The 16,758-nt window shown below is 32.9% G+C and overlaps 1 protein-coding gene across 10 annotated transcripts in view; it reads left to right on the forward strand.

The window, feature by feature from the left end:
- The window catches only part of ZBTB20 (zinc finger and BTB domain containing 20), a 762,522-nt gene that overhangs the window by 525,576 nt on the left and 220,188 nt on the right, over positions 1-16,758 (forward strand). For 9 of the 10 annotated variants that reach the window (XM_045540230.1, XM_045540226.1, XM_045540232.1 and 6 more), the window contains one exon: positions 4,313-4,412. The gene's annotated coding sequence lies outside the window, so the exon portion shown is untranslated. Of the gene's footprint in view, positions 1-4,312; positions 4,698-16,758 lie in introns of those variants that run through there. The other variant, XR_006732695.1, reaches the window with a different exon arrangement.

A 16,758-nucleotide genomic window follows, 5' to 3' on the forward strand; every position in this document is an offset into this window, starting at 1 on the left:
TGTCAACACAGATAGAGCCAGAATCTTCTCACTGGCTCTTTTATATCAAATTCTTGAGTTTCTATATTTACAGATTGAAATATTTTCCAGTAAGCCAGAGAGAAAAGTCTTCTGAAGGCAGTGGAAATGACTTTACTGAAGAGTGGTTAAGAGTGCATAGACTTTGGAGTGAGAGAAAACTAGTTTCAAATCTCTGTAACTTACATATTTATGGTAAAGTATTTAAATCCCTAAGTTTTAGTTCCTACATCTGAAAAGAAAATTGAGAATGCATATACCATAAACCTGTTGTAAAGATTAAATTATGCATGTAAATTGTGTAACACATGTAGTGTCTGACAGAAGATTATTAACAAATTTTTATTCTATGAGGACTATTGTCATTTTCTGTAACACTCTCCAGTCACCCTTTCCAAGCTCTACCTCATTTTATGTCATTACGTTCTGTCTGGTCCTTGCCATTCTACCCTCTGTTCCAGCTTTGACCTGCTTCCCCAAATATTGTAAGTGTCTATGTCCCTGCGTAAAAGCCTCATTCTGCTATGTCCTTAAAAGTACGTTATACCTAGAATTATTTATAAATTCAGTACCAATATTGGACAAAAAATCATAAAAAGAATACATGGCATTTAGAGGGTACCATTCTTGTTTTTGAGTTCTCAAGGCATTCTTCATCTTTTATAACATTAATCCTTAGACCATTTATGGCAAGTGAACAAGGAACAAGCATTAATATTTTCTACCCTCCTCCCAGGAAGTAAAAACGACTTGCCAAAGTCACTCAGTGACCTCAGATGAAGAATCCAATGAGAGATCTTGAATTCTTGCTCCCAAATCTGCCAGGGTGTCCATTTACTATGGAAAAGCAGCCCAGTGAGGATGATCCTAAGTGTTAATTTTGTATTATGATATTACTTGAGCCACACAGTTAAAATGTTTTCTAGATTTGTATTGGCCCTCTAGTTGCCCACAGAATATAGAGAGAAGGCAGTGTAAATTCCTTTCTCCACAGCTAAAACAGTCCTTGTCACCAAAACTATCGTATACTAGATCACATGTCAGTGTGATATAGCCAGGCCTTAGCGTCTCAGGATCTACTTGTTACAAGTGAGTTTATGTGCTTGAAGCATATGGCCTTGATATATGATCCTGGAGCAAAAGAGCAAGGTATTTCAAGCTGGCCACAATTTTATTGACTCGCACAGGCTTGCTTTGTAGTCATTCCAATAAACTAGATGAGAAATTCTTGATGCTCCAAGCTATCCAGTCCTCAGGACTCCATTTCATGATTCAGAGTCCAACTAAACAACTCAAGAGTGCTTTTGTGTGACACTGCGACCACAGGAATAAATAATTGCTTAGTAATTCTCTTTGAGGCAGAAAATTCTAAACATGGAGGAACCATTTCCCCTTAATGGGAGCCAGAAATCCTGTAAGTGCTTGAAATGGCATTCACAAGTCTGAATGGTAAACAGATAAAAACAGGAGCGCACCAGTTGCACAAATGACTTGCTTGTCACAAACTTGTCATTGCAGTAATCTAACATTTCTTTCACAGAGCCCGATGGAAAGTATGGAACAAACAGGCCCTGCTGACGTTTTGGCTCTGCTAAGCCTTCCTCTGAGCTAAAGCATCTGCAGCATCTTCCTGTTCTAGACCCTTTATCTGCTGAAATTAGCTGATACTGTACATGTCAAAGAAATGTTTGACTATTGCATTAACAAGTTGATGACAAGCAAGTTATTCCAGCAACTGAAATACTGCTACTTTTAGCAGGCTGCCATTTTGACCTTTATTTTATTATATAGAAGAACCCTAACGGAGTAGAGCACTGGGGAGATACTAGCATTGTTGCCCCATGCCCGTTCAGGGACCACCTATCTGGGGCTTAGGTGTGGTGGTACGGTGGGCATGCCAGGCAGTTCCATCAGAGTTATAGATGGGATTCCTACTAAAACATAAATGTTATGAACACATTGGACTGTTCCAATGATTGTTCTTGCAGGGGTAAAATGAACTGCACAGAAATTCATTTCTTCCTGCATCCCCTATACCACACACACATGTGCACACACACCGTTGTATGTTTTATAGAATGTTCATAGTGGGAGCCTTAAATGAATATTGTGTACATCAGCTATACACACAGTTTTTGCTAGTTCCTGAAGTTCCTCCCGTTGGTAGCCCCCTCCCCCCACCTCTTCCTCATTCAGCACAATATCTGGAGCTATCTAAACCTAATCAGAGCCATGCTCTTGTCCTCTGAAAAGCACTATATCTTCATTGGTGTCCTCACAGAAACTTTAGGCAGCCCTCTCTGAGACAGCATCAGCTCATCTCCAACCTCAGCTGCCAGCAGGGAGTGCTCGTACACTGGCCAACTTCTGACTCTCTCTGTTTGAGGAATCCTCCTCCCCTCAGGGCCCCGCCTTGATGTTCCCAGAGTGTGAAGTCCAGTGGGTCCCAGCCTTATCAGCATACAGAGCCTGGCCAGAGCCTGTAATAGGAGCCTTGCTATTGCATCCCCAGTATTCTGCCTTTGTTGGTGCCATAGGTATAGCAGCACTTGGAACAATGGAGCATTTGCCCTGAGATTTTGACCTTTCCATAAAACTGAGCTTCTCTTATTCACCAAGGTGTCAGGTGCCTTGTATTTTTTCTAGACCCTTCAGGTCTGTTAAGGGTGCACTGATAGTGTCTTGTCTGGTTTAAATATTGACATGAAAAACTTGCATTGTCAGACTTATTTTCTGGCTGGTGCCCCAGGTACTTTCATTTTAAAAAGTCTTGTGTAAAAATGATTATCATTGTTCAGCCATGAGAACCAAATTTCTTGCCAAAGTAGTTGTAGGGTTTAACTTTCTTTTAGACTTGACAAATTTAACACAGTATTGTCTCCCAGATGAAAGGTTTTATTCCCATCCCAAGTATCTCATGCTGTAATCTATACCTCAGCTTTGTGGAACAACTGGCTCAGAGGACAGGTGGGAAGGGTGTGAGAAGAGGGTCCTATTTTTTACAGAGTTAAGGATATTGTCCCTGGAAAAGGAAGTGAAGATAGTTTGAGGCAGCACTTAAGGTTTCTACAAAAGAAAGTATGTGAATGAACAATTTGAATTTTAAATGGAATATCACTGACTTTTCCTTCCTTTTTAAAGTTCCTAATACGATTTCCATAACTATTTTATGTTTTGTTTCTTAATAGAACTTAAATGGCAAAGAAATGATATGCTATTTTTGATTCAGGAAAAGCTAAAAATCTTTTTTTTGTGGGAACTCTCTTTTTAAATACACATTAGGGAATAGATAATGGCAAAAAAAAATAAAATGTTCTCCCTTCCTATTCAGAGAGATAGCTGGTTAGTGTGTGTGTGTTTTTAATATTTATTTGTTTTCTTATTTGATTGTTTGTTTGTTTTAAGAAAGTAAGGAAGAAAAGGAGAAAAAATCCTCTTATGCTGAAGTAAGTTCATTAGATTCATAGAATTTTAGGGCTAGAAAGGAGTTTGATGATCAGGCTATGACTTTATGTTACACTCACACTTCAGAGGTGTGGATGTTGAAGATGTTTAATAAAATGAACCAAGATGCACAAGAAGATTGTAGCAGATCTAGGCCAAACAAAGTTCTGACTTTCAATTCAGGCGTACCCCCTCAGAGATTACATTACATTTTTTTCAAAGCTTTCTTTTAAATAAAGACAATTTGATTTTAATAATTTACGTTGACGTTCTGAAATCTAATAGAGCATTTGCTATTGCAGCAACTAGGACTTCATACTGCACGTACCAACTGAGGAATGAACTTTTGAACAGGTTGAAGACATTTCTTTCAGAGCTATATTTTATCTGAGTAGTATAAGGAACTTTTATTATTTCAATTAGTTTCTTTCTTTTACTAGATTTCAAAGAAACACTTGCTCCATTCCTATTTTGATACCTGAAAACATGTTTTTTAAATGGGTCTGTTTCTTTAACAAGTATTCATTTAAGTAGGTCATGCTCTAACATTCTTGGAGATAAAAAATACTTTATCAGACTAAAAGAAATCTGGTTTTTATTCCCACTTTTAGCCATGAGTGAGTTGGTCCTTGTAATTGTTAATTTCAACAAAACACTGATTAAGTCAAAGAAATCAATGTTTTTATTTAACACAAGAAAAAAAAATATGCATTTACCTTCTTGTAGCTATGATAATTATATACTCTATTTCTCACTTATGCAAAACTTGTTTTTGAGGGTTTCTTTTTTGTTTCGTTTCTCTGTTTTTGCATTTTCCAAACATCTGTACCGTGGTTGATGGTGAGAGTAGCAGTGGCTGGCACTTTTCCTCCACGTTGTGAGAGAAAGAGAATTGGCTGGAATAAAACCTTGCTTTCCATATGGTTGACTTGAAATGCAGCATTGAAAAGGTATTGTCTTTTTTTCTTTTCTGACACCAGAGGTGAAACCCACAAGTAAATAGCAATATTGATGCCAAATCACTTGTTGATTCACATCAGAAAAGTCCTTGGAAATCCATCCCTCACCTCATCAGCTGAAAAATCTAAATGGATGATCTTTGTGCATTGGTAGCATCTTCCTAAATCAACAATATATACCTCTGGTCACTTACTTAAAGAAAGCCTGAGATTCTATACATGTCAAGAAATTAATTAAAAGTTTTACTTTTGATGCAACAAAATGATCACTTTTTAAGTATGTTTGGCTGTGAAGTGCTTATTAATTCCTGGAACATTGGGATCTATTGTCAGGGACAATGAGGAGAAGATGACACTAGAAATTTCCTCTACCTTGATTAATTCCAGTTAGGAAAAACAGTAATGTTTGTCTCATAAAATTTTTTAATGTAAAATATTTCAAACATATGAAAGTATAAGGAATAATATGAAATGTAAGAATTCAGCACCCAGGTTTAACAAAACTTAATAATTTGTAATATTTGTTTCTGAACCTGTTTTTGTCTTTTATTATTTTATTATACATTACATGTAGTGAATTAGGCAAATTAAGTATATAGCTGGAGGAACTTAAATATATATCCATATGACAACACCCAGTCCAAGACACAGAACGTTTACATACCTGGGAAGACTTCTTCATGTCCCCTTGCAGTTGATATTCTTCAAAGTTTTAAGCAAATATTAAAAACAAGCAAAACTATTCTGACCTCTGTCATCACATATATTTTATATGATGACCTCTGTCACCACATATATTATCATATATGATGACCTATATCATCTTATATAATACATGGTTTATATAAAATGTATCCTTTTATATATATCACTAAAATTTATTGATTGATTCTATCATGTTAGACATTATTTCCAATGCTTCCCAATCACAAATAATACCAGTTAACATTTTTATACATGTATATGCATAGAGGTGGAATGCCAGTTAACATTTTTATACATGTATATGCAGAGGTAGAATTGCTAGGCTTTAAGAAACATGCATTTTGAACTTTACTAGGTATTGCAAAATTTCACTTCAAAGTAGGAGTACTGATTTATATTTTCAGTAGCAGTCTATGAGAGCTTCTCCACATGCTTTACATTTGGAATGATTAGACTTTTTAAAATTTTTTGTCAGTCTCATGGGGATTTAAATAATATCTCATTTAAATTTTTTAAAATTAATAAACTGTTGGGATTTTCTCTTGTGTATTGCCTATTTGTACCTTTTGCCCATCTTTCTACTGGGTTATTTGTTTTGCTATTGTTATTTTGGAAGAGTTTTTGTTTTTGGTGTTGTTGCTGTCGTAATGTTCTGGATTTTCATCTTTTGGGACATAGAGATTACAAATATCTTTTCCCAATTTGTAGTCTTTCTTTTGACTGTGTCTTTAGTAGAATTTATTTTTTAAAAGCTTCTAGTGTTAATACAGTAAAGTTTATTGATATTTTCTTTCATGGTTTGTGTTTTTAATATCATTTAAGAAATCATTTCATATGCCAAGGTTGAAAAGAAACCTTATATTTTTTCTAATAGTTTTAAAGTTTGCCTTTTACATTGAAATATCCAATCTTTTTGGAATTTATTTTGGTTTATGGTATCTTACATGCACCTTATTGTATTCTTTTTCCATATGGATGATCCCAGCACCATTTAACAAATTAGTCATCCTTTACTGACTAATTTGTACTACTCTCTTTCATCTACATCACTGTTTTTAGGATCTTTAATTCATCCAGTGTACTATTTTTCTATCCTGTGGTAACACCATAGTGCCTTAATTACTATAACTTTATAATATTCTTATTATTTGGTAAGATAAATTTCTCTACCTTGTTCCTCTTTAAAATTCTTTTAACTCCTCTTGGCCTTTTGCTATTCAACATGAATTTTAGGGCTCATTGGTTAAGTTTTCCAAAAGCCCTGCTGAATTTTATTTGTAATTACATTAACTTTAGAGAATAATCTGGGGTGAATTGACATGTTTATAATATGTCTTTCTGCCAGTTAACATACTATATCCCTCTATTTGTGATCTTCCTTCATTTTCTTTAATAATGTTTTATAATTTTCACATGAAGGTCTTAAACCTATTTTGTTAAATTTCTTCTCATTTAACGTAGGTTCTTAGAACCTATTTTGTTAAATTTCTTGTACTAATATGTACAGACCTATTTTCCATTTCATTGTTTACTGATTATTACTGTTGCATATTCAGCAATTTTGCCGAACTCTCTTCTTTTAATAGCTAAACTGCTAATTCTCTTAAGTTTTCTACATCAATATGTATATCACCAGTAAATAGTGACAGCTTTTCTCTTAAGTTCCAATTCTTAAATGTTCCATTTCTTTTTCCTGTCATATTTCATTACTAAACCTCTATATAGGTTGAAATAGTGATATTAAAAATATCTATTCTGTTTCTTACTTTAATAGAAATGTTTTGGAAATGTGATATTTGCTTGGGCTTTTGATAAATCAAATTATTGTATTAAGGAAATTCCTATCATCTATTTATAGTTTGCTAAGCATATCTAATTAGGAATATTAGTTAAATTTTACCTAATGCATTTTCTGTATCCATAATATGATAAAATTTCCCATTAATATACTATTTTATATGATATGAATATATTTCCTGATATTAAACATATCTTACATTCCTGAAAAAAATTCTACTTGGTGTATTTTTTTAATCCACTGTTGAGTTTAATTTGCTGATGTTTTATGCAGTATCTTTGCAAGGAGAAATTACTCTTTAATTTTCATTTTTTAAAACAATTATTGTAGAGTTTTGGTGTCATGATACAAGCTTGATAAAATAAACTGAGTAAATTTTTTTTCTATTTCTGAAACCAATTTTATATTATAGGAATTTCCTGTTCTTAATATTTGGTTAAACTTGTATCTAAAATCATCTGGACTTAGTTTTTTTATCAGTGGTGGGTAGGTAGTATAGGGCAGACTTTTGATTATCAGTTCAGTTTCTTCCATGGTTATTGGTTTATTCCGGTTTTCTATTTCTTCTCTAGTAAATTCTGTGAAATTACTTATTTTTAGAAAAAAATATATTTTAGAAAAATGCATGGTTCACAGCTCATCTGCACTTTCAAATTGATTTACTAAAATTATATAGTCTTATGATTTTTAATTTTTTATCTTTAATTATGTCACCCCTCTTATACCTAGCATTATTTATTTGAGTCTTTTCTCTTTTATTAGTTGCTGGATGTTTTTCTGTTTCATTTACTTTTTTCAAAAACCAGCTTTTGGTTTTGCTTATCTACTTTATTATATTTTATATTTTATAATTTTTATATTCTATGTCATTACTTTCTGCTTTTATCATCATTAACATTATTTTTTTCCTTCTACTTTCTTAAACTTTTAGGCCATTTTCCTTTTTCTATATTCTTGAATTACTACTCACTTAAATATTTTTTTAAATGAATTTCAAACTCTACATTTTTCTCCATGTTTCTCATTAGCTGCATGCCATGTTTTGGTATAGTTTTGTTCAATGTTAAACTTTTATCATGTTTGTTTTATTTTTAACCCATGAGTTGTTTAGAAATGTGTATTTTTACTTTCTACATATATTTGTTATATTTTTATTATTGCTTCTGAATTTAATTGCATTATAATGACATAATGTGTTTTATATGGTTTTAATTGAAAAAAATTTTTTTGAAAATTCTTTTGTGAGTTTATCGAGTACATGAATTTTACTTCTGGGCTTGAAATGTGTAGATGGCTTATCTGTTTCTCTATTGCTCATTCTAAAATTTTTATGCATGTACTTAAATATATATATTTTTCTATAAAAAGCAAAACCCACTTTTTAATATTTCTGGCATTCTCCTTAATGTAAAAAAGGTACCTAGTGTGTTTTAATCTACCTATTAAGTATCATTGTATCATTGTAATTGTTGAATAAAGTTTTAGTTGTATTTACTTGTTTTTAACCATATACAAAAGTGGTTATCAGTGATTTCTAAAAGCAATGCCTAATTATATTAACTCATATATTTGAGGTATTACTGTACCCACTGTTTTTCTTCAATCCTATGGCTTCCTTTGTGGGTTCATTTTTCTTATTGTTGAATTACATTTTCTAGTAATTCTTCAGTGAGGGCCCTGAGTAGTACATCTTTTTATATATTTAAAAATGGCTTTATTTTGCCTTATATCCCAGGATATTTTTTCTCAGCATTTTAAAGATATAACTCAATTGTATCTTACACCATTGTTCTGTCAACTGTTCTTAATTAAGAGAAATCTGCTATCAGTCTATTTTCATCTCTTTATAGGTAATGTTTTTCTTCTTCTGGTAGATTTTTAAAGTTTTTCCATGTCCTTGATCTCTTGTAGTTTCTCTGAAATGTGTCTGTGTGGATTTGAATTATCAGTTATGAACTTGAGATACTTATTAATCTCAGGACTCCAATTCTAGCAAATTCCCAGCTATTATCTTTTTTCTTATTATTTCTTTGTCATTGCCTCCACTTTCTTCTTCTGGGGTTCTTATATGTTGGTGTTTCCCAGCCAGGTTACCATATCTCAACTGCTATTTAAATTTTACTTCCTGTGATTTTTTTTTCAGAGTGAATTCTTTAACATTATCTTCCAATTCACTCAATTCTCCCCTTGAAGTTGCCTTAAGTTATCCCATTTAATGTACTTTTATGTTAATGAACGTTTTAAATTAAGATTTCTTATTGATTTTTTAATCTTATTCACCTATTTTTATTTTATTGCTGTATGTTTACCATAGATTTCTTGCTATGTTTTAGAATTTTGTTTTGTCGGTTGATGTTGATCATAAGGCATTTTTGTCTCATTTCCTACTTTTCTTTCTCTTTTTTGTTTCTTTGTTCACATGTCCCTAACTAATGGCTTTACAGTTGATTCTGTCTGGATCCCTGCATTCCTAGTCTCAATCCAAACCCTACAGCGGTACCTCTCAGCTTCATTCCTATGAGAATATTTTATCACAGGGCTATGTTTCATTCATCCACCTCTCAAGTCCTGTAGCTCAGTATGAGCTATTGCCCCAGGCAGCAGTTGACCAAATGTTTGCAGCCCCTTGCTGAAGTAGTAAGCCAGGCCCAGGTCTACTGTTTCATATGGAGCATTTTGGATCCCATTACTCTCAAGAGCTAGACTTCCAGCTACCTCTTTGTGTTTCTGCATCCAGATTTCAGCAGGCCTTTGGCGTCAGCTCCATTTGTTCCTTTTAGCTTCTTTGTATAAATGATCATCTTTTTAAGTCTGACTCTGTCTCTATGGTCTTCTCATTTTATATTTTTTCAAATTTCTTCAGTTAACAACATATCTTGGACAACACTCCTTTGATTTTTACCTTTTGTTTAGATACATCATTTATAAAACAAATAATATTATAAATTACAGTTATTAAATGTTTCGTTGTGCTTGGCACTAAACTTTACATATGTTATTTTTTTCAGTCCTTTCTACAATCAGGTATTCTTATTCTCATTTTATATAGTTGAAAGTTAAGGTAAATAGGCTAAATAAATTCCCCCATATGAAACCGGTTATAACTAGTATAATGGCAGATGTAACATTTGTGGGTTTTTTGTTTGTTGGTTGTTTTTTTATTTCAAAATATTAAGGGGGTACAAATGGTTTTGTTACATGGATACCTTGTATAATGCTTATGTCAGGGCTTTCAGTGTGCCCGTCTCCAGAACAGTGCCAGAGTATCTCAGGAATGGAAAAACAGACATAACATTTGAATCCTGTTTTCTCTACAACCAAAACTATGATGAGATTTTGTGGTTTTTCAAGAAAAACTTATATTATGTTATTTATTTTTAATAAGTTAATTAAATTAAATAATATTTATTTTTGTAAAAAATATATCTGATCCTACCTCAGAAATCTTTTTAGATATTTTTTGTGTCTTTATATGTCCTTGGTCTTCTCTCCCTCACCCTCTCATTCTTTATCTTTCTCTTTTGATATATGATTATTTTGCTTGTTATCAAACTAGCAACTTGGACATTTTAAAGCATGGTTTATTCTTTTAGTAATGATTACTGTTACTTTTCTTAAAAACATTCAGAACTATTTTCTTTAATATTATTAATGAAATAGTATACTGTATAAAATGAGAAATTTGCAATGCTGTTTCTTCATCTATCCTATTACCCAATTTCTTATGTTTTATTATAATATGTCAGATATAGATTATTATTAACTTTTATGATATAGTATTGGAGAGGATACTATTAATAACAAAAATCTGAGTCACTTATTTTGGGTAGTAGAGAGCTTCTAGCACAAAGTAGGTGTTTAATAAATATTTGTTGAATCTTAAAATACTGGACCTGTTTTGTGTACACATGTGTACACAGAAAAAAACATAGCTGAGATCTCTTTAGAGTTTCCCTTTGCTGCTGGATGAGCTACCATTTCATTTAAACCTTAGATTTTATAAATTCTTGAACCACCATATGATTTAATAAGTTCTATTTCTATCAATTCTTCTGTTAGGCAAACACATGCTTCGTGAACCAGCCCTTTGCAATCAATGAGCTTCTATCCAAGTTAGCTCCATTAATGGCTATTTCCACATTTGCCCCTTCTTCCCTGCCTCACTCCCACAAATAACAAATGTCTTTGACAAGTCCCATTCTCACTTCAGTAACTACAGTTAAGTTTTCACTTGGCAAATACTGTGAGATTCTTGAAGACAGGAACACTCATACACTGCTGGTGGGACTGTAAACTAGTGCAACCCCTATGGAAAACAATATGGAGATACCTTAAACAGATTCAAGTAGACCTACCATTCAATCCAGCAATCCCATTATTGGGCATCTACCCAGAAGAACAAAATCATTCTATAAAAAAGACGCCTGCACCCGAATGTTTATAGCAGCACAATTCACAATTGCAAAGATGTGGAAACAACCCAATTGCCCATCAATTCATGAATGGATTAGCAAAATGTGGTATATGTATACCATGGAATATTACTCAGCTATAAGAAATAACGGTGATATGGCATCTCTTTGGTTCTCCTGGAGAGAGTTGGAACCCATTCTATTAAGTGAAGTATCCCAAAAATGGAAAAATAAGCACCACATGTACTCACCAGCAAACTGGTTTCCCTGATCATCACCTAAGTGCACATTTGGGAATAACACCAATTGGGTATCAGACAGAGGTGGGGGCTGGGGGGAAGGGATGAGTGTATACCTACTTGATGAGTGTGATGCGCACTGTCTGGGGAATGGACACGCTTGAAGTTCTGACTGGGGGGGATGGGGGGAGAGGATGGGTGCATACCTATGTGATGAGTGCAATGAGCACTGTCTAGGGAATGGACACGCTTGAAGCTCAGACTCGGGGGGATGGGGGGGCATGTGCAATATATATAACTTGAACTTTTGTACCCCCATAATGAGCTGAAATTAAAAAACATAAAGAAAATAATCTTAGAGATATAAACAAAGAAAAAAAACAAACAAAAAAATAGCAATATTTGTATCTTATTAAATGACTAACAGCCTATAGTCTTCCAGTGTAGCTCATGACGTATACTATTTAAATAGAGACATTTTGAAGTAGTTTCTATTGCTTTATTTTTCAAAGGTAGTTCTTAAAATACTCAACTACAGTCAAAAGAAATTCTTTATATGAATTTGTTGGGAAAATTGGATTTTTCATTGATATTACCAAGAAACTTAGTAAAGTTCTGCAACACACTAGAATAAAAACATTGCTTCTGTTATAGCAAAGAAGATTAAATAACACAGTATATAGTAGCAAGAATAAAAGCAAAGGATAAATAAACTGCATCATTTGCTGATGTGAAAATTTTATGAAAATTTAAATGACACATTTGATAAATTTATAAGACGTACATATTATTTGTGTTATAAGGACACTCAAGCCTTCTATGTGGCATGATTTTAAAAATCTTTTATACATAACAACAGATTGAAATTAAACTGTCTTCCTAGCTATTACTATTTTTCAGATTATGAAAGTGATTTTTATTATTCTTTATTTAAAAGGTACTGAACTGAGAATCAGGAAACTTGGTTTCTAATCCCAGTGCTGTCACTCAACTGGCTCTATGACCATGAGTAATTCATTAAACTCTGTGGGCCACTTCTTCATTTGTAAATGTAGACAGTTGGGATTGATGCTGTCTTTGGAAAGCCTCATCCAGTTCTTGTGTTCTAGTATTCTGCATTGTCTATTATATAAACATATCCACATATGAAAATATAACTGAATATAGGTTCCATATAACAATAACCTAAGTTATTTAACAGAATTTATAGGAAATATCCAAGAATGGGATTAATTTACCCTGCACAGGGCAATTGAATGTAGATGATAGATAAATATCCAGCAGCTATCATAGTTTCTAGATCAGGATATGATGAAAGCATTATTTTCAAAAGTATTGTTGGGCATTAGGGCATAGAATGAATCAGAATGGAAGAAATCTGGAATATGGAGCAGGCAGACATGACACCATGGTTCAGAATGAGGTAAGGAGAGTTCAGATTATGATGATATAAGCAGATATGAAGGAGAAGCAACAGATACAAAGATAACTAAGATATCTATTGATTTAAAAAGAACAGCTAAAAAGAATATAAAAAGAAAAATCATGAAAAGGGAAATACAAATGTCTAATAAACCTATGAAAAAGTATTATAACTCACTAGCACTCAAAGGCTCAAAGACATGATTTATAAAAAATAAAAATTCTCAATGGTGGTAAGTATGCAGTAAAATAGGCACTCATATATAATGATGATAAGGAGATTTATATTAACATAAATTTCTGCAAAGTAATATGGCATGATATTATCAAGAACCTTTTTTTAGAAATGTATCCTTTCACCAAGTAATTTCACTTCAAGCCATCTATCTATAGGAAATAGAATCTCAGACAAAGATTTATGTATAAAAATGTACATTACAATGTCATTCATAAAAGAGAAAGAAGAGAAAAACAATCTTAAATTTCAAAATCAGAGAAATTATTAAGCCAATTATGAAATATCCATATATATCACTATATTATATATATATAAATTACATAGTTCTCAAAGATATTTTAAAGAACTTTTTATTAGGAAATGTTTATGAGATAATGTAACTAAGAATACCTGGTCCAAAAGAAACAAATAAACTTGTATGACTAACATGTTCCCAAACTTAAAAATGAAAGTTTTTGGTTATGATGGAAGAAAATACATTAAAATGTGAAGAGCACTTATCTCCGTATGCTGGAATTAAGTGATATTTTATTTCTTTTTTTTCTTTAACTTTCTAAATGCTCTAAAAATATTCCAATGACTAGAAAAATAAAAGTTTTAAGCTAATAGCTATCTAAATAACAAATCTCAAATTTAATGATTTAACTTAAGGAAAGAATACATGTCTAATTCCAATTTATCCAGTTTCTGAAATATAGGGATATATAGATTTTTAGTTTCCCCAATCTGAATCTTATCATATTGTTTGTATTGCCCAGTGTTTCTCAGAGTTTCTCTTTTTCTTTTTTGGATCCTTGTACCTTTGTCTTAGGTGATTACCCTGCACTTTGACATTCTAGAATGTTATTTTCTTTAGAATCTCATTTCCTTCAGTCAGTTCTGACATTAATATGCTAAAACCACATACACATGTATATGAGATCATCTTCTCTTATCACAAGGGAAAGAATCTAGATAATTCTTTGTGTTTTCAAACATTTTTAACTTCTAAATTTCTCTTATAAAAATTTGTCAATCTAATAATAGCATTTTGAGTAATTGAAACAAATGAAAATAAAGGACACAGTCAATATGTCATTGTAGAGTCATTTTTATTGGGTGAAATAAAGTACTACTGATAAAATTTATTAGGTACCCATCTCAAGAATAGAATCTCAGCTGCTCTATGTAAGAATGAATAAACATAACAACTTACTTGGCTCTGTACCCAGAAATTTAGCCAAAAAAGAAACCCAGTTGGACGCCAGAAAGAATGAACCAGATAAAGTTTAATCCGCTCAAAATATACAAGTAACTTAGTCTGCACCTTTTCTAACAAAACTCTACAAGTAAAAATATGATCTTTAAAATCTGAATTCCTTACCTTAGCCAATGGCACAGTGCTAGAGTAACTAAAAGTTTCCAGACCTCACCCTCTTTCCATTCTTCCAGGAGAATGAACCACTCTCTATCCCTATGGCCTCCACTACATAAGGTAACCCAGCACCATTTATGCACAAGTTCATCTCTTTTTCAGAACTGTAATTATAGTGAACACAGAGACCCTGTCCTATTTATCTTTGTTACCTCAAGTTCTGGCAAAGTGTATGATTGTTGAACAAACTAAGAAAGGATTCACGACTCAGTATTCAACGATTTCAGTCTCTATAAAATAATCTAAGGAGAATGTTCCTTGGATACAAATGTTTACACCTTGTATATTATTATATAATCAGTCTTACTAGCATCTAGACAAGTTCCTTTAGAATGATAATATCACCAAATTATGGACATCTTTGGGAGAAAAATCTTTCAAGAACATATTTTACTGCAAGGAATAAGAGTTAAAATACAGTAGTATAGTTCTTAAGAGCTCTTTCAATTATAAGTAGGACACCCACAACAAGTTACTAAATCTCTCTGAATCTCAATTTTCTCATCTGACAGATGGGAAGAGAAATAATACTTAGTTCACAGCCTTTGCTGTGGAAATTGGATGCAATACTACATATCCAATTGCGTCATGCCAAGCTAAACCTGGGCTGTTTTTACTAGAGTTAGTGCCTCCCTGGACTTGCACATGCATCTTGACAACTGGGACAGAGCATACAGGTATACTAGCAGGACTGTCGCTAGATATAGAATTAGAGAGTTTAAGTGCATAAGCCAGCGTTTTCAGGCTTTTTAGTAGCATAGGACTAACTTGGGAAACTTGTTTAAAATGGAGATCTTTGAGTTCCTTCTCAAGAGATATTAATTCAATTGGTTTGCTCTGGAGTAAAACCCTGAAAATACGTCTTTTTTTGTATGCTAACCAAGTGACTCTGGTGCAGCTGGTCCCAGACCAAACTTTGAGTAATCCTGGCATCATGACTCCATCTCAGCTTTGATCACAGACCACTTCTAGCATCCATCCCCGGGATTCACCCTGCTCAATGCTATGTGGCTTCGCTACCAGAAGCTCTGTTGCCTCCATGTCCTTGCCCCACCCCCCTGAAGCCAGAATAGAAGACTAGCAAAGGCACAGTCAATTGAGAAAACCCGAGTAGCTATACTAAATTATCTGTCATTTTGTATTATTTGAACTAATGATCTGCATTAGTCTAAAAGTGGGCTGACCTGAGAGGTAAGCTTGAACTTTAGAACAATGGTTTCCTCCCAATAACTGTGGATGACTGGCTATAGTGAAGTTTATCTCCTGTTTTTTATGGAATTGCTATCTATAGAACTTAGATGAAAAAGCACAATTGAAGTGCAAAGTGTTAAATGCATGCTTCGATTTAGTCAATGCATTTGCACATTGAAGTAATTAGGATGTATTTAAAAGCATTCTGCTTATAATACTTTGTTCTCCATTTCCTACAAATCCAATTAGTGAGGGGTAGATTTGATTTTGACATCATTTTGAAAATATTTTCTTTCTTTTTTAAATTTCCTTAGTATTACATTTTTACAAAGTTCAAAACACAACCAACTGTGACTAAATTCATAAAAACAAAACAAAAAGTCCAAAGTACAAGAAAATGAAAAACAGCACAGGGTAATATGCAGTAGAACAACGTAAATCATACCTCACAAGTATAGTTGTAATAACACACCTTATCCATGTCTGATCAATTAATAACAAATATGTATTGAGATAGCAAATAGCTCATTCTTTTACTTAGATGAAATTTATTCATCTCAGTCCAAATAAATGTGAAAAGGCAGCCAGATCTACTTAGAAAAATCTTAACCATCTCGTATTTTCATTGTAATATATGTGATGCAATGAATATATGTGAAGAAAGAGTATAAGAGTGCTTGCCTTGCTTGCTAACAAAGCATTCAAGCAAGATTATTTATTTTTTAAATAAAGTTACATTTGGCAGAACCAAGAAAAGGTTATGGAGCTACATAACATAGACAAAGACAGAGCTGAGTTTAAATTCCAACCCTGCACACTGTCTGAATTATCTCAGGCAAGTTACTTTACCTCCTTGATTCTCAGTTTTCACGTCTGTGTGGACAATAATATCTGTATTTCAAAGTTGTTTTAATAATA

The sequence above is a fragment of the Lemur catta genome, chromosome 1 (genome assembly GCF_020740605.2).
Source record: "Lemur catta isolate mLemCat1 chromosome 1, mLemCat1.pri, whole genome shotgun sequence".
In the NCBI taxonomy this organism is placed as follows: domain Eukaryota; kingdom Metazoa; phylum Chordata; class Mammalia; order Primates; family Lemuridae; genus Lemur; species Lemur catta.